The sequence below is a fragment of the Drosophila miranda genome, chromosome 3, assembly GCF_003369915.1.
Source record: "Drosophila miranda strain MSH22 chromosome 3, D.miranda_PacBio2.1, whole genome shotgun sequence".
Taxonomy (NCBI): domain Eukaryota; kingdom Metazoa; phylum Arthropoda; class Insecta; order Diptera; family Drosophilidae; genus Drosophila; species Drosophila miranda.
In genome coordinates, this window is record NC_046676.1 from 9,508,822 (window position 1) to 9,530,646 (window position 21,825).

At 44.8% G+C, this 21,825-nt stretch overlaps 1 protein-coding gene across 3 annotated transcripts in view; it reads right to left on the reverse strand.

Moving 5' to 3' along the window:
• The window catches only part of LOC108160106, an 80,704-nt gene that overhangs the window by 9,283 nt on the left and 49,596 nt on the right, over nucleotides 1-21,825 (reverse strand). The window contains exon 1 of one of the 3 annotated variants that reach the window (XM_017293898.2): nucleotides 1,520-1,952. The exons of the other annotated variants lie outside the window; for them this stretch is intronic. The gene's annotated coding sequence lies outside the window, so the exon portion shown is untranslated. Of the gene's footprint in view, nucleotides 1-1,519; nucleotides 1,953-21,825 lie in introns of those variants that run through there. 3 annotated transcript variants of the gene reach the window in all.

Consider the following 21,825-nt stretch of genomic DNA (forward strand, 5'->3'; position numbering starts at 1 on the left):
CAAAATCGAATGAACAATCACTGGAGACGCGCCCAATTCCTCAAAGTATCGACAGCGGGCGACTGGCAATTAAAATGCAAAGCCACAAAACCTCTCAAAAGGGTACAAAAAACAAAAAAAAAAAGATTATTATCGTTGATGAGGAACTGCCTTTGCGGATGATGTGTGGTTTTTTTTATTGAAATGTCGACATGCTTACTAATCAACAAAATGAAACGAAACGAAACGGTCAAAGAGTGGGGAAATATGTAATCAAGAAGTACGAGTAGAACTTGTCATACATTTCGTTCTTTTTTGGGGGAGGGGTTCTTTTTCTTTTGATTAATCATGCGCTGAATGCACAAACGACAGAGGTGGCATGCCACATACACAGGAAATCGAAACCGAAATGCAGCGACAGTTGGCTTCAAACTACAAATTTGGTTCGAAAGAGACCGCTTACCCCATTTAAGACCCCCTCCCGTTGTCGTCAAAGAACCGTTGGCTGGGGTTCTTCGATTCTCTCGAAAAACTTCATTGAGCATTCATTCAATCGCTGACTTCTTTAATTTATGGCCTACGAGTGTTTATTGTTTGAATATTCTTTTGCTGCCGACACTTTTCTTCTTCTTTCCAGGGGTCGTTCTTATAGCAATGAAAGTTTTCGTTTGGCTATTAGTAAAAGGGAAATCCCTTTTTTGGTTTGGGGCAGAGTCAGAGCCAGAGCCAGAGCCCCGTTTTGGCATTTTCTAGGGCTGGGCCGTCTCTGGAACCGGGACTTGGGCTTGGCCCTCCATCCAGTGCGAGGATGGGCTCTCTATTGACCCAGAAAATGAGATACAATATGAAAATGTTGAGACCGCCTTTCTGTTTTGTTTTGTTTTGTAAGTGAAATTTTGAAATGTCTCTCGAGAATATAATGATGTTTTCCATGCGTTGGCGACGGCTTTGGCTTTGGCTTTGAGTGATGCGGGAATTGCATCTGCCTTAAGTTGGGGGACGGAGGAGCCCTCATTTCATGACACCGATAATGAATGGGTCTTAAAAAAGGTATTCTATAAATTCTGGGGAAAAGCTGGGAAAAGGCAAAAGGTTTTCTTTTGATGGGAAAGTATTAGTTCGGAGATTCTTTGGGTATTAACAGGGCTATAGGGGTTATATGGGTTCTTACGGCTTTTAAAAAGGTATCTTAAGAACTGAATAATTTTAGCTTGTTTTTGTCTTTTATATCTCTTGGATTCGATTAAATCCAAAAACATTTACAATTGTCTTAAATTTTCGGCATTTTCAGAACTTTAGCTGAAATCTTTAACCCCAAAACAAGGGCCCATTTGACCCAATTTTTCTACACCAAAATCGATTACACAGTGCCCCAAATCATCAAAAACGATTCACCGATCAATGCGACACCCAAAACGAAATAGATCTCTCTTCCAACCAAAAAAAAAAAAAAAAAACATATCCAAACCCATATTTAACCCAATTTTCAGAGCATGACGCTAATTGTATTTTAAATATTATTGGTACCTCCATGGCTTACCTTTCGCGTATGTCCACAAAAAAATCGAAATCCACGAAATTTGCCGTTAAATTTGACACTTTTGTTGTAGATTTATCAATTAACACACACACCGACACACACAGACACAGCATGGAAGAGTGAGCATAGAAGAACAGAAGACACACTCTTTTATTCGTTGTAAAATTTGTATTTCGTAATATTTGCTGTAAATTTCTTTTGTTTTGCTCCAAAAAAATTCATTTACTTTCACACTGTGACGAAACGCTGCGAAATTTGCATAAAAAACGAAAAGAGTATCCGCTCTCGCGTTGTGTGGGTAGACGACGCGCACGCGCACAAATATCTCTCTTCGGGTTTTTTGCTTTGTTTTTTTTTTTGCTTTGTTGCCTTGGCCTTTGAGCACCGTACACGCTAGAGAAACCGAACCGGTCGGAGCGACGTGCTCCAAGCTAATGAAAAGCCAAGTTCTGACTCTGAGCCGAGAACCAGAGCTCTAAGCCGCAAAGCCTCTGCCTCTGCCGCTGCCTCAGCCTCAGCCGGCTTCGCTGTTACTTCGCTGTTAACAGAGCTCAACTCTGTTGCAAATGTTGCTCTGTGAGAAGCAGAGATTCTACCGATCCCATAGACAGATAGGGAATGCCCTCCCGGATAAACAGTTGTTTAATAGTTTTCTTTGAATTTTGACCATTTTTTTTCTGGCTTCCCCCCTCCCCCGTTCATCTCTATTTTGTTTGTTGGTTAGCAGGTATTTAAATTTCATTAACATTGGTCCCTGGCTGCCCCCAGATCTCTTCTCTCTCTCTCCCTCTGTGTGTGTGTCACCTTTCTGTGACTCTTTCTCTGCTTTGCCCTGTGGTGTGGTGCGTGTGAATCTTTTATGGTTCATTAAAATTAAAAGCAGAGTTTTGCCTTCTACTCTCAGTATATTTATAGCCGCCGATTGGCATTTCGTCCGACTGTGGGACCCCCCTAAACAGTTATAGGCCATGAAAGAACCATCAGCTGTCCCATGAAAATGATATCAAATGATATTTATCCCCGTGCGTCTCTCTTTGGCATACATTTTTGTTCAGTGTAGAACAATGTTCTGGGAGAGAGAGAGAAACTGTCACAGTCATGATTTACGATAACTTAACTCAAGAATATTCAATCACAGAGCACACTCCTCCCTCCTCCCTCCCCCTCCCCCTACCCCACCCGAACAGCAACCTTTTTTTCAAAAATGCCGCAAGGCCAGAGCCATCAAAAGACTCGTAAAAAAGGCAAAACCATGAAATATGAGCACAAATTATGAACAGACATCACGTCAAAGGATTAACAAGACCACAAAGATCTTTCTTTCTTGGTTTTTTTTTAGTTATTTTTTTATGTATATTGCTGGAATTTCAAGGAAGTCAAGCCTGGGTCCGGCTTCGGCTTTGGCTTCGGACCAACCACGTGATAAAAATCTAACAAAGTTGGCTTTAACTCCTTTGCTGGGCGCGTTAAATGGTCAACACCCCAGAAATGCTGGCAAAAGGGCCCTTTGAAGTCGCCTCTTTTAAATGCAGATGATGTGCGTTGATTAAATATTGCTTTTTAATTTCTTTTATGCGCAAATGCATAGGAAAAGATTTGATTTGTTGTTTGGGAATGCCGGGCACGTAACGCTTGGTAATAAAAAAATAACATTAATAATATAGTGGGAATAGAAGGGTGGCTTTGGCCGAGATACCAACTAGAGAAATACCCTATAGAAGGCAGAAATCAAGCAATAGGAAGGCTATTTTATTCATTGTGGATGCTTTCTGTATATATTTGTACATGTTTAAGGCAGATACCCTTCTCCTCTATTGAATTTTCCAAAGTGCGAACCAAGAAGCCCGAAGAAGCAAAGGCGTGGCCCTCACACGGAGACGAAGCGAATGAAAGGGGGTAGGGGTAGGGGGTGTGGAGTGGGGAGCCCTCTTTCTTGGCACTCTCTTATCAAATCAAGTTTGTTGCCTCGGTCTTTCGTCGTTCCTCTTTCCTCTGTGTTCTTATCAAATTTGTGGAAATCATTCGGGCTTATAACGGTTAAGGGGAGGGGTAAGGGGGAGGGGGATTTATCAGGAAACGGTTGTTGTCGGCAGATTTGCATAACACACACACACACACACACACAAAGAGAGAGAGAGAGAGACAAGGAAATAAATCTGCAAGCATTTTGCGTCTTTGTGCGTGCGCCCACACACTGCAGATCGTCATCAACATCAGTCTCTCTCCGCTCTCCCCCACCACTCTCTTGCGCTCATGGAAATGAAGCAGAGCAAACGAGAGACAGAGAGAGACGCAGACTGCGATCTAAAATTAGCTGCAACTTTTGTTAGGCTTCACCGACTTTGCCTGCACTTTGTCTCCTTTCCTCTTCCTCTTTTGCCCTGCCTTTCTTTGGAAAGCTTCGCCGTCCGCCCGTTGATTGATTGCCGTGGGCCGTGGGCCTACTGCAGATGCGGGCCGGGTCTTCCCTCTGGTGCGGGCCTAACCTTTGTGCACTCTCTTGCCCCTCTCTCTCCTTCTCCTTCTCCGTCTCCACTCTTTATCTTTGCTTTACATTCGACTGCGGCGGGGTTTCGGCTCTTTGCGTTTTACGCTTAATTTGGCTTTGATTGATGTTTTTACTGTTGGATTCAGACGAAAACTTAGTTAGTGCGGGGCGGGGTTCACTGAACTTTCGAGCGCGCCACTGCATTGCCGCTGAAGCTTTTGAGCGCTTGAAAGCTTTCGGGCGAGGGCCCGTCGGAAAAGCAGCTGTTCCCTTCACCGACGCCCACGCTCATTATTTTCATAACTCTGGACATTCTTGGCGGCTCTGAATGTGTCTCCGTCTCCACCGGTCGCTGTGGTGCCACCACACGTTTATTTATCCACCAAACAGCTGACCCACTTTGCCGCTGGAACTGTTGACTGCCCTTTTGTGATTTGGACACAGGTTGGAAAGCAATTAATTACATTACGACCCGAACAAGCCGACTCCGAGGCCCAGTACAGTACAATGAAATTGTTAACAGGCTCCAAAGTCAGGCGTCAATCAATCAGCCAACATTTTGGCCTCAGTCAATGGCCTCTCTTGCGGTGGAACTAGGTGGGGGTGGGGGGACTCCGACTTCACGCTCCAGGTGCCATTATCATTATTTATTTGGTGCGACAAACGTTTCGCCTCCAATTAGGGCAAGAAACGCGAACATTTTTCATTCTCCACGGAAACAGGAATGAGAAATGGCGGAGGAGGAGGAGGAACATCTGAAAGTTGCCAATTTGGCTTTCGTTTTCGGTTTACTTATGGCCTCGTATAGCCATTGGGTGAAAAGTTCTCATGTGACTTTCGGTTCTACGGCATTCGTTAGACATATTTCATCCCATCTCCCATAGCCCTCTCTCTCTCTCTCTCTCTCTCTCTCTCTCTGTCTCTCTGTGAGAGCCTTAATAGGGCTGGAACAATGCCCTGTTATGGTTTCCCGGTAACAAGGATGATGGCAGTCTGAAAGGTGGATTTCGTATTCAAATGCGAGCAAACATGACCAGCATCCGCATCCTCCAAAAGAACAAGGAAAAAACCAAGGGCAGGCTCCACAAAACAAATACAAATTCGCCATAAAACTAAGAAGGCCAAAACGGAGCATTACGACTACAAGGATACCTATTAGAAAATAGAACTACCCCAAGGCTTTCATACATAGGTTTTTGTTGTTGTTGATTGAGAGAATCTTTCGACTCAGATCATGAATATACCTTTGGCACTAACAGCAGGGTATCACCAGAACTAAATCCTCCAACAAAATAAACAAACGAAACGAAGCAACGACTTTTGGCATCACGTTTCACGAATTCGCAGCAGAACACGCCGCCTTCTGACTCCGATTCGCGGACTCCCGTCTCCTATTCCGACTTCTCGGCTGGCACATTAAAAGAAAACAAAAGCAGAGAAACACCCAAAAAGAAGAGCGAGAGAGGAATAGAGAGCCAAAGCAATAAGTAAAAGTTGCTGCCAGAAAAAGAAGAGGAAGGAGAAGAGGCTGCCGCGAAGCATCTCTCTGTAATGTATGCTGCTCCTCGACGCGATTCATTGTTTCCCCACCCTCCACCGCCCCCTCAGCGACTCTTCTTCTTACTCTGGTGCAGGCTCCTTCCCCCCCCGCCCCTGGCATGATCAGCAGTTTTGCACGCGCTCACGTTTGGGAGCAGCTATAAAACAGAAATATTGAGAGGAAAAAAATAGGAGTATTAAGAATAGAAGAAATATCTTTGGAAATATTTTGTTGGTGACTTACAAATGCCCTTGCAATGGCAGCGGTAACAGAATTTATATATAAGTAGGAAAGAGAGAGAGCGCAGATGTGGCGAAGCTTTCCCGAAGCTCATTTGTAGAGAGAGCGACAAGGAGTAGCGCTTTCAACTGAGAGCGCTTTGGTGCCGTGCCAGAGAGAGAGCAGATCGTTCTTGCTGTTCTTGCGTGAGCGGTGCTCTCTCTCTGGCAATGGAACGACAAAGAGAGAGAAGAGCAAGCAAAAGTCGAGAGGGATTTTGCTGGATATTCGGCTGCATAGAATTGTTTTTCCATTTTTTTTTTTGTTGTAAAGCACATCCACTCGGCGACTTGTTCTTGCACCGTTTCTCTTGATTTTTAATTTCTCTGCTGGATAAAGTGAAAATTCGTTATTGGCACTCCCCCCCGTCCCCTCTCCCTGCTGCCTTTTGTGTATTCACTTTTTGGTTTTTTTTTTTTTGACATTTTGGCTGTCATGCACTTCCTTTTCCTTTTCTGCTAATTTATCGTTTGCGAAGGAGGTATGTGCATGCATGGACGTCTCTCTCTCTCTCTCTCTGTCTCTTTTGCTCTCTGTCCTTTGACTGTTCTGGTTTTGCTTCTCCTCTCGTGTGGCAGCTACTGACTGCAACTGCAGTTGCATTCTTATCGAAACCGCACAATCAGCAGTCGCCGGAGAGTTAGGCCGGAGAGGGGCTGGCAGCGGGGCTGGAAGCGGGGAAAAAGGCAATCACTGGCAATGATGATGCTGCTGCTGCTGCTGCAGTTGCGGATGTGGATGTGCATGCGGATGCGGATGAGTGCAAAAGTTAAAATTTCAAAACAAATAAATTCATGCTGCAGGCTAAAAAGGGCAGCCCCAAATCGACAGAGAACCCAGCCTCTGCCTCTGCCTCTCACTCTCTCTCTCTCTCTCTCTCTCTAAAGTCTAAGCAAACAAATCAAGGAGCAACAGAGACACCAGCTGTGGACTCTTTTTAGCCTGGGGCTTCAACGAAATGGGGCTTGACTTCAATTGTTCTCCGGCTGCTGCTCACCCTGCTGTTGGGGGGTGGGGGGGATTGGGGGCACACAACAGAAGCAATTATAGCCAGACTCTCGTACAAACACACACACACACACACAGCAAATCCTTGCTCTCTTCGCTGGTTGCCCCCTAGGCAGCAACAATAATAATTCCGACCGAACGCCCACAGCTTCTACCTCTCTCTCCCTCTCCCTCTCCCTCTTAGCCTGTCTCTACCCTTTCGAAGAAGGAGGGTAGATGGATAGACAGAAGCACTCAGAATCCCATGTCTAAAGGGCATTTCAAACTTCTACCTTCTTTGGATTCCATTCTGGTATTTGTTTACTCATTTGCTTATTTGCATGATGCTGCCAGTGTCGTGACTCCCCATCCCCCTACCCCCCCCTGTCCCCCTCTCTCTCTCTCTCTCTGTTTACCCTTCTTTATGCGGTGTGGCTTCCATGGACATCCATATGCATGTTTTGATTCCGTTTTCAATTTCATTTTCATTTGTAGGACTTCGCCAGACTGTCGTCTGTTTTTCTTGAATATTTGTTTAGTTTCTTTGATCTTAAGAAACCGCATCAGCCAGGACACAAAGGACATGGTTCTAGGCACCTGCTAACCCAAGATTGGGCCCTTTAGCCTTTGTTTTGATGAAACTTTGTTGATGGCTGAGAAAGAGCGCCTAACCTTGAACTTGTGGGGAGCCGGCGGGGAGCTGGTGGGGCGCCGCAAGGTCAGCAGGCAAATTTCAAGTGAAATAAAACGAAACCAAACCAGTCGCGGGGGCAACCCACTCTGGGGAGCAGCTGGAGCCCGAACAAAAGCTTAGACTAACGTAATTTAATAAAACGTTTAGCCGATTAGATACGTTCGGTGTATGCACTAAAATGTATCCATTAGATACGCTATCTGGCGAGGCACCACCGAGTCCACAGATACAGATGCAGCCGCACAGAGTGCGGCAAGTGCAACGAACGTCTGAGGCAGCCAGAGCGTCTCCGCTCTCCAGCAGCAGCTGCAACGCTAACGAGACTTTGGCCACGCTCGGCTCTAGGCCCCAACTCCCAATCGGACTCTGTCCCTGGCCAGAGGTTCGCTCTTCGGGACGCTCCCTTTTACTGCGAGACGGTTTTACTTTTGCCCGGGCTATCGGGCTCTCGGGCTCTTGGCCATGGCATGCCGTGGCATGGCATGGTAAATCTGCGCTGCCAATCGCTAAAATTATTGCGCTCAATCTTTGTTATTAGATTAACTTCTATTTTGTTTTCCTATTTGACTTTGCCATAAAAGCGAATCGAGCCGTGGCCCCATCCTTGGCCGAAACCCAACTACCACAAAAGGGTATTTATGACTAGCTCATGATGTTTGGCCAAAGGAACGGCTTGGCAGCAGCCTTCCAAGCTGATTGGTCCTTGGCCCATGACGGGGCTTTAATGATGTTTGCCCATGAAATATGATAAGAAATGTTGTGGCTCTCTGGCAGAGAGCCCTGGAAGCGCATTCAGAGTGCGCCTATGCCGCCGCTCTATCTGCACTTTCTTGTTATCTTCTGCTGCTGTTGTCTTGGCCATTTGAAAACTGAAAGTGCGCGCCCGACCAGCCAGCCAGCCAGCCAGCCAGCCAGCCAGCCAGCGAGCCAGCGAGAGGGTTACGGGTCTTAGTTATCCATTGCCATTGCATTAGCCATGGCACGGACATGGCCTCTGCCTTTGCCTCTGTATGGGCCAGACATCCACTTGGCTTTGGACACATTCGGTTTTGGCTTCATTTGTTTTTACTGCCTGGCATTTTGTAGTCAGGTCCATTACAAAAGGCTGCCTTCTGCCTCTAATTCTGCTGCTTGTTGCACTGCCTGCCTGCACTGCACTGCCTGCCTGCACAGCCTGCCTGCACTGCCTGCTTGCACTGCCTGCACTGCCTGTCTAGCTGCGGTTTGGCTAGCTGCTGATATACTCTCTTTGTTGCCTTGGCTCTTCCTTCTTTTATCAGTCGGATTTTTGCCTGTTTTGGGGCTTTTAAATTGGTTTTGTGTTCGGTTCGGCTGCCAAGCTTGTGGCGCATCAATTCCAATTGCAGAAGTTGCAGCAGCAACAAGCGCGGCATCTATTCTACATAACATTTGCAACATTTAGAAAGGCACAACTTTCGTTGGCTGTGATGCAACTTTCGTTCGTTTGCTGATTGAAGGCGATGATGATGCTGCATGCCACATTACATAATTAAGTAGCAGGTCTTCAGCAGCACAATCACTGGATGTTAATATGATTCTCGCGTTTCTCCTCTCACTCTCATTTCGTAGCGTTCTTTTAATTGGAGTGCCCTGTGTGTGTGTGTGTGTGTGAGCGGCTAATGAATGAATGAAGGTAACTTTTACACGCTTCTGGGAAATGAGTTTTCAAGTTTAATGACAATGAGAGGAGGTGATGGGCGGAGGTGGCCGTTCAATGGTCTTTGAATGCATTGCTTTACGGTTGGAGCACTGCTTGCGGTGGTGATTATGTTCTACTTACGAATATATAATATGCACTGCTTACTTCCTTCATACTGCCAAGTATATGCACAGCTTGAGCTTTGTTTTTGAAAGTTTCCCTCCCCGCTGCACTGCTTAATTGATCTCAGTTGATCCTTTGCTCTCTCTGCTCTGCCCACTGGTTGCTGTGGTGATTCTGTTCTACTTAAGCGTGTATGCATTGCATACTAAATATATTCACAGTTTGAAAGTTGCCCTTCCCGATGAACTGCTTACTTGCTCTCTGTATATCGGCGGCACTCTCTATTATGTATATATATGTATGTTCTCACCGCTGCCATGCTTGATGATATTCCTAACAGCTGCACTCTCTGTTATATGTTCTCACCGCTGCTCTCTTGCCGCGCTGCTTGTGACAAGTGCGGCGTAATTGAAGGAAATTAAAAAGGTAAATCCAGCGACAAAAACAAAGCCAGCGAGGGAAAGAGATACACCGAAAAGGGAAGGAAAGGGAACGGACGACACAAAAGCTGCACAGCAGCACCGACGACAATGAAGTTGATAATGTTGATGATGATGGTAATGCGGTGCACGGAAGTGGGTTAAGCTGCTTGAATGTAATACCTGCTCCTTCCACCTTCCACCTTCCACCGTCTTTTGAGCGAAAAAGAAGCCAGAGTACGAGAGGCAGCCAAGCAGAGGAGGAGGAGGACGCACGCATCAAAATTAAACTGCCCCGCAATTAAAAGAAAGAAGGAAAGAAAGTGAATATACCCATGCCCCCACCGCCATCTGTGTGCTCTCTTTGAGATTTATCTCTCGACAACTTTTGATGGGCAATTTTTGGAGCTTTTACTCACGCGTGCCACGATTCTATTTGGGTTTATGGGGTCAGACCGTCTCGCACTTACCTGAAAAGAAACAACAAAAAATAGATAGAAATTCGAGATAAGCATAAGCAACATTTATGTGTAATTTGTTTTAACAACTGCCCAAGAACAAAAAAAAGAACTCCAAGCAACTGATTTATAATGGTTGAACTAAATGTTTTATGTTTTTATTAAGTGAAAATTTTAATAACTTGTTTTTTTGTGGGTTTTTTTTTCGAGTACGTGAAGTGGAACTGAAACTGGAGCTGGTAATAGTTAAAGTGCACATAAAAAACAGTTCCAATTCCTATAAGCAGTGCACAGAACAAGGAATAGAGTGGAGAGTCGGAAAAGCGACAATGGAACAAGGAATTGAATTGCTTCGAAAGGCGGTATAACTTTAAGGGAAGTAAATCCAAACTGAAAGCTGGAGAGTGGAGACAAATTAAAGCTGAAACTTCCTGGATTGATTGGGGAATTAAAGATGAAAAGAATGAGATCTTGGATGAGAGTTTTACCTATGTAAATGGCTGGAAGGGAGCGAAGATGTTCTCTAAGCAGTGGATGGACTAAAGAGACCTTTTAATGGAATTGAAAGATATAAAGCCCTGGTTTATCCGAACCAAAATGTACTTTCCACATTTCCCCAACAGGTGGCGCCTATCAAAGCAATGAAAAGCCAAGAAAAACAAAGAAAAAAGAACAAAACCCAACCGATACGAAACACGTTTGCCGCATTAATTTCCACTTTGAGTCTGGTCAGGTTTCTGTTCCGATCATCTCCATGAGGTCTAGACATCGCCGCAGATTCCTTAATGAAAAGTTGGCGCCTGCTGTTGCCCCACCCCACCCCGCCCCGCCCCCAAGAACCCCTCGCCTAGGCATGCGTGTCAAGTGTTTTAAATTGAAAATTTAATTAAAGAGCTCTCCCGGCACTCCAGTGGGGGATTCAGTGGGACCGTCCAGTCCATGGCATAAATTAGCCAAAACAAAAGCTTATTGAACCCAAAAATAAACACCCGCAGCCCCACAGAGCCCCACTTCAGGGCCAAATCGTTGTCAATAAAAATCCAAAGAGCCGCAAACCAGACCGTCACAAAAGATTAATTTTTTGTTGTTGTTCATTCAAACTATGGCTATAATTTTTGTACATTTTTGCTTCTTTTTTTTTTGATTCACACGCTTTTTTGATTCCAAACAATCGCGTCGGCGTCGGCGTCCACAATCGTCCAGCTCCAGCTCCAGCTCCAGTTCCAGTTCGGACCGACTGTTCACGCTTATGGCCAGCAAATTTGTCAAAACAAAATGGCAAGAAAAATTCCGAAAGCAACAACTAAGGCCACATCAAAGGCGAGAGGAAGAGGGAGGGAGAGGGAGAGATTAACTAAAGCTAATACTGGAGTTGAATGCCCTGTGAAAAAGCAGTGCGGGAGTCGCATAGAACCGCTGATGGAAGGCCCCCCAAAGTAGCCACAGATGTTCCCAAAGGAAGGAAAGAGTAACGGGAACTAAGGGAGGGGCATTTCTCCTAATATAAACATCTCTCGGAGGTATTTATCTATGGGAATGGTTGGAGAGAGCTAGTGGAATTGTAACTGTAAAACCTTCACAATTTACGCAGATATTCCTCTGAAATCCAATCAAAATTGGACTCCAAAATTGTATCTTTTATGTATTTTCCTTAAGTATTAAACCATCCAGAACTGCTCCTTTCAGCTACTGAATCTCTCTTCAGACTTTCCTGCTACTTGTTCTCCACAAAATAATGTCTTACTTCTTGGATTTGATAATTTTGTTGGCCTCTAGCTATGTTTTTCCTAGGCATATCAATATTTTCGCTCAAACACTCAACAGTTGTCAGGCAGGCCTATTATATCTGATGGACGGACAGCGTATAATTCGATATTGCCATTAAACTAAATGACATAAGCATAAAGATTAAGGCAGCGCCATCAAATGTTGTCAGGCAAAGTGTCAAATTTGTAATAAGACAAAAGTGTGCCCACACACACACACAGGGAGGGGGACGGGGGGGATGATGGCCACGCCCAGGTCTTTGAAATCGCTTTTGATTAAAGAAGTTGTCACAGTTGTGCGTGGGTGCCCCTCCATCATCCCCCCCCCCCCCCCCAATCCCCCCATCTCCCCCATTTATTGGGTTCGGCAGCTCTATTTGCATAGGGCCAGCCTTGAAGCGACTTCGTGCTCGTGTATTATTGTAAAGACTTTATATACCACATAGAAAAACCATAGTAATTGGGCGAGGGGGTGTAGAGGGAGGGGGGGACAAAGCTCAATCGATGTGACCTTGCCTTGGTTCATAGAGAAATCTCTTTGATGGCAGCGGAACAATGGAACGACCGTCGAGCAGATTGCAGCAATACAAAATTAATAATTTTCTCTTTTCAACAGAAAAAGACAAGAGACAAGAGACCCACGTGCAACGTTCAACCGGGAAGCAATTACCGTTATGTGTCGTCGAAAAAGCCATCAAGATATTAAACCATTCATATGGGCCGACAGTGCGGCTCCAAAGCAGAGATCCCTGGCATTTCCAACAGAAATCAAACTTTATAATAAACACATCCCTTAGTTGCCTTTTACTAGTGTTCCGCACTGGTCTATGCATATACACTTCCGCTTAATGAGAGCCTGATTGTAGGCCCGATTGTGGGTGTGGGAGAGACAGACAGACAGATACATTCATGAGCGTGGGAGTGGGCGGAGGATACATCAGAATAATGAATAACCAAAAAGGTCCAGCCTTAAGGTAAGGTTTGAGCGGAGTGCCCTAGACTTTGGGGCCCCTAAAACTTGGCATAAAGGAGAAAGAGAGCCTCTGCAAAGGTATTCGAGGCTTCGACGGTCCCTTATATACCAGGAGACCTTCCACTGCTTGTCGACATAATTTTTGGCCAGCGTGGGCGGCGGCAACTCTCTTTTTCAAGCAGTCGGTGGGCAGCCCTGGCTGGCTCTGGCTTTTGGCTTAATTGCTGGTAACTGATTTTCGCCCGCTGTTGCCGCTCTTTTCGATTAAGTGTTGGGCAAATGAAGAAGACAAATGTTAAGTGCGAGACATTTTTGTCGGGCAATTAGCAGAGATGTTTTGTTGTTCTTGCCGCGATGCTGTGCTGACAGTTAAATAATAGAAACGTGCCAAGTTGCAACTGCTTGTTGCAATTGTTGCTGTTGTGCCGCCAAGCACGTAACTCAATAATGCGCACATTCTAACAGCAACAACAACAACAATTAAGCTAACAATGTACCACACGGCTACTGTTAGAAAGAGACGGATGCTAGCGGATAGAAAGGGAGAGCGAGAGAGGGATGAGCAAGCAGTGGAAGTAAAAGTTGTTAGTGTCGACTCGACATAATGAAAATCTGCTGCCTCTTGTCTCTTGATACCCTCGAAGCGAAGCCAGACAACGCATGCACTTATCCCCCATCCCCCCCTGTGCCCCCTGTGACCGCCCCAGCTGTCTCTCTCCATCTATTTCTTTTCCCCCCTTTTGGGAAATTGTCTAATGAAAAGCTGCTGTCGACACAAACGAAGCGTGGAAAAGAAGTCGACAAAAAAAAAAATAGCATTGAGAATTGCAATGGCAGCAATTTGGCTGAAAAAGAGTGATTGAGGGGGGGTTTGGAGCGGGTTTGGTAGTACCGATTAAGCCTTAAACTTGATGCATTGCCGTCATCGTGTGTGAGTGTCATCGCTTGAGTGTCCAGCAAAAAGAGAGCCATGATGGAAAGCCTTTCGTTTAATTTGTTCTCTCTTTGGAGAGAGCTGAAACATTAAACTACATAGATACAGCAGTGCTTAAGCAGTTCAATTGAGAGTTAAAGTAGTCTAATAGTGGGGAGTGCTCCTTAAGCAGTGCAATCGAGAGTCTAAACAGTGGTAAAGCGTACAGAATGGGTTAGAGTTGCCCAAGCAGTGCTCACAGTGAAACCCCACAAAATTGCCACTGAGAAGCAGTTCCATTGAGAGTTAAAGCATCTTAAGCAGTTCAATTGAGAGTTAAAGCATCTTAAGCAGTTCAATTGAGAGTTAATGCAGTCCTGGGACACAAAAACTTGCCACTGAGAAGCAGTTCAAATGAGAGTGAATGCAGTAATGCTGGGGAATAAATAACAGCATCTTAAGCAGTTCATTCGAGAGTTAAAGTAGTCCAATGCTGGGTACTGCACCTTAAGCAGTTCAATTGAGAGCCTAAACAGTGGTTAAGCAGTTGTACAGCGTACAGAATGGGTTAGCAGTGCTCACAGTGAAACCCCACAATTTTCATAAAATTGCCACTGAGAAGGCCAAAAGCATTAAAGGCCTCCCTCCGCAGTGTCATTCTGCCAAGTGTTAATTACATGCCTGGCACCGGGCCGCTCCCCCGAAAAACAGTTTGGTCTGAGGTTTCGATACAGCCGATCAACAGTCGGGGCCACGACAATAGCATTCCAGAACTGATTCTTTTCCGAAATGAAATTGAGTTTGTTTTTTTTTTTTTTTCTTGATGTCGGCCGGCCATTCCTCCTTCTGTCCCTCTGACTTATGTTGATGTTTTTCAATTTAAGCTAAACCCCTTTCTGTTGGCAATGAATTATAGAACATTACGAGGCGAGTTCCAGTTAACTGCGGAGACAGCAAATTACAGTTTGGCTTAAAGGGGCAGGGATTTGCTTGCGCTTATTTGTGGGCAAAGTTGCACAGGAACTGTCTTCGTCTTCGCCTTCGTCTTCGTATGCAAACAAGCCACGAGAGATGCGAGTCTGATGGGTTTGTGGGGGAGCACAAGCAAAGTTCTGGCTCAGAGGTGAGCTTAGAGTTGGGTCGTTGCACCCACAGAAAGAGAGAGAGAGAGAGAGCAGGCGTTGGAAGAGCGCGAGAGGAAGAAGTGGCAGGCTTCTTCTCCTTCTGGCAGCTACAGCTACTCCTTGGAACGATAAATTGATTGATTTATGCCACAGAGCCAGCGATCTCTCTCGCTCTCTCTATCTCTTTTGGGTTGATTCTTCCCTCTCTTTCGCTCTGTCTGTCTTGTATATCCCGACTTATTGCTGCCTTGAGTTGGTCATGGTTTTATTGTGTATTTCTATGCTCTTTGAAAGGGTATCCCTGGTCAAGCAGGGGATAAGCAGTGCTCTTACTGTGTTGCAGTAGAATCAGTGACTTGGAGGGCTAAAGCACTGCCATAGAGAGCTAAAGCAGTGCCTCGGAGGGCTAAAGGAGTGCCTTGGAGGGCTAAAGGAGTGCCTTGGAGAGGTAAAGCAGGGCCTTGGAGAGGTACAGCTGTTCCTTGGAGGGCTAAAGAAGTGCCTTGGAGAGCTAAAGCAGTGCCTTGGAAGGCTAAAGCAGTTACTGGGAGAGCTAAAGGTGCCTTGGAGGTATAAAGCAGTGCCATAAAGAGCTAAAGCAGTGCTATTTCTGTTAGTAGTTCCCTTAAAATAATGATTTTAAGGGTATCTACTGCTTCGACTGTGGAATGAATCGCGCTCGTTTCTTGTTCTTGTTTTTTGTGCCCTGTTGGTGGTGTTGTGGTTCTTGTTGCTTTTAATTATGGGCGTTGCACGGCGAGAGATCCAGTAAGCAGGGTGGAGCAGGGGGGGGGGGGGACGGGGGGGCACTGAAGGGCAGTATCTGCCCGCAAGCCATTAGCAATTTTAATTTATTTATGTATGCGACCAACTAACTCCGACGCCGACTCCGACTCGGACTCCAACTCCTAGTCGACTCCAACTGGAGTCCACAAGGAGTGGAAGCCAGTCGGTTTTGGTGCTCGTCATGTCTTGGAACGAATGTTGGCATAAATTAATCTCAAATGCACACAAAACATGGTCCAGAACACAACCGACAGACGGAGAGACGGAGAGACAGAGAGACGGAGCGACGGAGAGACGAAGATCGTACAGACCCGCCCAAAGACACGACCGACCCCCCTCTGTATCCAGATTCTTCTGCTGTTGATTTTAATTACAATTTACATTGCATTATCACGATGACTATCAAAGGGGGGCAACAATTTCCATGCACTTGACCCTCGGGCGATCGCGCGTTGACCAAATATTACGCATTCGCCGCTTAATTATAGCGTTAAAAAGTGAACACCGATGAAAGTGAAATATCCACAGCGAACCACCAATATTTGATGGTTTTTTGTCTTGTTTGTTGTTGTTGTTTGTGTCTGGTCGGCCTTGACTTGGTCAAGAGGCTGGCTTTATGTTCTTGCTAAAAACGTGGCTCATAAGCTCATCAAAGCGATTATCTTTTGGCCATCATTCTCGGCGTCGTTCTGGCCATGGATTTGTGTGTGTGTCTACGATCATTTGTTTTTTGTTATTAACTAATTTACATGTTGATTGCAATGGCTAAAACAGTCACGACCAAAAGCAAACACTCGTCTGTTTACTTGCTCAATCAATCTTTGATTTATGTTCTTCGGTTAAACATAAAGATATATATAGACGTGAAACACGGAACACGTGCCTCCGATGATGCATTCCTTTCCAGGCAATTACTCAACTTTTTGATGGGCCGCACAGCTTTCCCCCATTTTCTCCTTTTGTTCGTTGGCTGAGATTTGTAATCAATTATCATATGGCATGCTCAATCTTGAATGCATTTCAGCCTCGACAGAGGTCGGAACACGCCCCCACAGTGCAATTGAAACGTCCATTAGCTGTCTGTCTCTCTGTCTGGCAATCACACGGGAAAAGAGAAACCCATTTTTGGAGATCTTTAAGCTCTAAAGACCATCAAGAGGGGGCTACCACTGCGATGGGTTTCCCACAAGAGAAATAGGTTTCCAGAGACCTCAAAGGGTCCTTGTGGACGCCAACCTAAACCTCCTAACCTTCTTAACCTCAGAATAGAAGACCTCTTTAAAGGGAAGTCCGATTGATCTTAGATTCCTCTTCCAGTGGAATGCCTAGACGATTGTAACTCTATTAGAAGCTTTGAAGGAATGTTGGAATGGAACAAAACTGATAATTGGAAAGCAGGAATGATATAAACTGATAATTGGAATGTAGGAATGAAACAAAACTTGTGATTAGAATGTTGGAATGGAACAAACTGATGATTAGAATGCCGGAAAGGAACAAAACTGATCATAGGAAAGTGGGAATGGTACAGAACTGATAGTTGGAAAGTAGGAATGAAACAACCTGATGTTTGGAATGTTGGAATGGAAAAAACATGATAATTGGAATTTAGGAATGAAACAAACTGATGATTGGCATGTCGGACTGAGAAAAACTGATGATTAGAATGCCGGAAAGGAACAAAACTGATCATAGGAATGTGGGAATGGTACAAAACTGATAATTGGAATGTGAGAGAAAAAAAGAGTGACCGATGGCGAGGGAAAAGCCAACCCATGTTCGAGCTTAGACCATTCAGATCCATTAGATCGTTAAAGATGACTTCACTGACCTTGTCTGCCCCTGCCCCTGCCCCTGCCACATAGCGATGATGCCTTGACATTGCCCCCCCCCTACGCTCCACTCCAAAGTCCATTAGAAAATTCTCCAACTTTAGAGTTATTTTATTGTTTAATAGTTACATCAATCCGGCAATCCGGCAATTAAGTGCCAAGTGCCTCGATAGACAATTACTGGCTGGCGATTGCCTTCCCAAAAACATGTTTAACTTTTGTTCTTCTTTGTTGTTATTGTTGTTGTTGCTAGTTTCAACTATTTTTAGCCATGTCTTAACGCTGTCTGCTGCATGATTGACTATTTGCACAGGCAAATGATGAAAAGGCAATTAATCAAAGTGAAAGACGCTGCCCCAAAGGATTCAAAGCCTTTTCCAGCCTTCAGGTGTTCGACTGTTTATTTACTCAACAAAGGCTCGTGTTTAATTGGGTCTAAAATGTCCCTAAATAAAGAAACACCCATTCAAATGGGGACTTTTTTGTTTTCTATGATTTGTTCATACTTTTTTGTTGGTAAATTCCATTCTATAAACCATTACTGTGGCAGGGCTTATCGTTTTTCCCAACAATCTCTTATTATTTATTCATTTCTGGGCTAGTTGTTGACCCATTGGCTTGCCTGTATTGCTGGCCAATTAATTGGTATTTATTTTTTGGTTTTATGGGTCACTGGCACTCTCCTTCCCCTTCCCCCTTTCTCCGTCTCCTTCCCCTTCCCCTCTCAGTCATGTGTCGCTTTGACCCGTTAACCATAATTGAGGATAATAACCAAAAGTTTGGGTCTCCCACCATATCTTTGACATTAACCTCTACCTCGGTGCCTGCCCTGCCCCACCGCCTAGCTCCCTGCCTCTCACGTAGAGAGCTGCAAATAAAACGTACGAAAAATTTAATTCAATTTAATAAGCGAATATGTTGCGTGCCTTTGGGGCCAGATGTGTGCCTTCCCTTTCCACTCTTTTCGACGCACTCGTGCATGCCGCGCCTCCCCTTTTCTCTCTGTGTAGTCATGCGTGCCGCTAAGTGTCTGCCTCCAGGAGGAGCTCCTCCAAAGAGTTGAGAGAGTAAGAGGTGGCTCTGTGGCTCTGCGGCTCTCTGGCCAAATGTGAAAATAATCGTAAAAGGCAATTAGCGCCAAATAGCTTTGACACTCATTCAAGTCAGTTGGCCATGTAGGTTACACGGCTCTAACTCGGGCTCTGTCTCTGCCCCTGCCCCTGTCTCTGCCCCTGTCTCTGCCCCTGTCTCTGCCCCTGCCTCTGTCTCTGCCCCTGCCTCTGGCTTTGCTCTTGTTTTTGGCCAATTTACCTTGATATGCACACAATTTGGTTTCTTTAGTTGTTGTTTTAATAATAAGATGTGGGTCAGGTCGGTGTGGTTTATGGCCAGGTATCGAAAGCGGATGCCAGAGGCCCAGAACACCACTTGGATGGCACTGGAAAGGCCAACTTTGAACCCAAAGAGGCCTCCCCAAAAATTATATTTGCATGGAAAATTGCACAAAGACAAGAACTTTTCATCAGTCCATCAATCAAGGCCCCAGCCCCCTCCCCCCTACCCCCCTCCCCCCCTCTTGTATGGAGTAATCTCTTGAATATTTCATACCCGTTTCGATGGAGGGTCTCGGCTTTGATTGCGACCCAACTTGAACCTGAGTCATGCGCCACGACTGCCGCCTCCGGCTGCTGCTGGGGCACCTTCAACAGTGTCATAGTCATGCAACAAAATTGGGCCTGTTCCGTTTTGCTGTGTCGTGGCTGCCATGTGTGCAACGGCGGCGGCGGCGGCGGCACACCTGGGCACCCAACAATCGCTGGCAATGACATGGTCGATGCCAGAGCCTGGATAACCGATTACTCAATCCGCGATACCACCCCCCCCCCCCCTCACACCCCCCCTAGAGAGCAAACAAAAACAAAGGCTTGTAAAAATTGATAGCGTCCGGTGCCTGCTATTGATTTTGATTTTTGATTTTTATTGAAATGTTTTCGTTGTTTTTTGCCCAGAGACCCAGGGCTGACATATTTATGGCTGCTGGCCGCCGCATCCTCTGCCTCCCTGCCCGCCCGGAAAGTTGCATTTGAATGCATGGCATAAATCACGAGGTGCGCCCCACAAGGCCCCAACAACAACAACAACAACAACAGCACACCTTTTAACACATTTTTTGACCATTTTCGGGTAATGAATGGATGTCAAGAGCCTGAGTCCTGAACTGAACCCCTCGACCACTGGCCACGAAATGCCTAAATAAATTAATTCTCGTGTCTGTCTGCCTTCCTGGGCCCCCCACGCCCATTAATTATCAAGCAAGGAAGCAGAAACAAAATAAACACAATTTATAACGATGATAATCTGATTCATTTGGGTTGGAAACTAGCCCAGGAACCCTCTTGAAATGAGAGAAAAAGGGGATTTTAAGGAGCATTTCGGTGTGCCGAGTGGTACAAAATTCCACTATTGTATTTACTTGGGGAATATTTTTAAAGAAAAGCTAGCAAATGTAAAGCCATCCAATGGGGGCAGCTATTTCGCATACAGAAATGACAGAATTTACTTTAATATTCCACAAAAAAAAACCATTTTTTTAGGGAGCCACAAAACACTTCTACGACCTTGAGACACTCATCTTTTTTATTATTTTTTATATTTTATTTAAATGTTATTTTTATAATATTTTTTTTTTCATTATAATTTTGTTTTTATTATAATTTTTTTTAAATTATTGTAATTTGTCTTAGCACTTTTTCCAAAACATTTTCATACAAATTCTTCGACCTTTTTTTATATTATTTTTTATTATAATTTTTTTAAACATGGCTTTATATTTTCTGGGTTTTTTTTCTATAAATATTCTCAAATAATAATAAAATAATGTATAAGTAATGAAATATTTTATTTTTTTTTATAATTAGGATTTTGTTTTATATTTTTGATTATAAAATAATATCAAAGACACAAATAATAAAAAATTACAATGATTTAAAAACAAAATTATAAGTAAAAAAAAAAATAATAATATAATTTTAAAAAAATGTTATACAAAAAAAATTAGAATAAAAAATAATAATAATAATAAAAATGCGTGTCATCACGGTTGAAGAATTTGTATCAAAACGTTTTAGAAAAATTAAAACGTGGTATTTCCCACCCAGAAATGCCTTTAATATTCCCCGAAAAAAACCCCTTTTTTTAGGGAGCCACCAAACCCTTGCCTCTGTCGAAAGTACCCGCATAGTGCAGGGTATTTAAAAATATGGATTCGTATACATTTGACAACTTCTATATGGGCGTCTTGGGGGCCCCAATATATAGGCGTATAAATCAATGGCAATGTCGACTGGCGGGCAGGGTGGAGGGTGGAGGGTGGAGGGTGGAGGGGGGAGGAATACACGTAAATTGCCTTTTGGGTTGACAATTCACGCGAAAACTATGTTTCAACGAATTTATGTTTTTTTTTTTCCAGCCACACACACACACACACACACACACGGGGCACACACACACACCGGCATGGACTGGACACCCACCTGGGTGGAAAATGTTTATGGCCAGGCTAAGGCCCAGACACCAGGCTGGCAGCAAATAATGAAAATGTTTTCCATTTCGATTGGCAATTTCCGCAATTTTCAAACGTGGCTGCCGTTGTTGCCTTTGGGCTCCTGCGGTGGCTGTGGCATGGCATGGCGTTGCATGAAATTATTGAAATTGACTGCTCAAATATGTCGCACACACAGGCTCCTTTCCCATACGGTGGCTCCTTTCGAACCGTTTCCATTTCCATTTCATTTGCTGCCTCGTATTTGTGGTCTGCTGCTGCTGCTTTTTTTCTATGGGAATGGCATGCGGTTGAACGACAAAGAAAGTTGGTATTAGAAATAGCTCGAAGGGAGGGACTGGACTCTGGAAATTCCAGAACTTAAGACAGCTTTGGCACTGCCACTGCCACTGCCCCTAGTTGTTCCCGGGGAGAATCCACTGCTTGCTTGGGCTAGAGTGCTGGCTTTGGCTTACTCATGCCCGACTGCTTGCTCCTGCCTGATTGTTCGCCTCTGACTGACTGCTTGCCCCTGGCTGAGTGCTTTCACCTGCCTACTGCTCTTTCCTTCCTCCCTGCTTGATCCTTCCCGACTGCTTTCTCCTGCCTGATTGTTCGCCTCTGCCTTCCTGCTTGACCCTGTCTACTGCTTTCTCCTTCCTCCCTGCTTGCCCCTACCTAAGTGCTTACTCCTACCCGACTGCTTGCTCCTGCCCGTTTGTT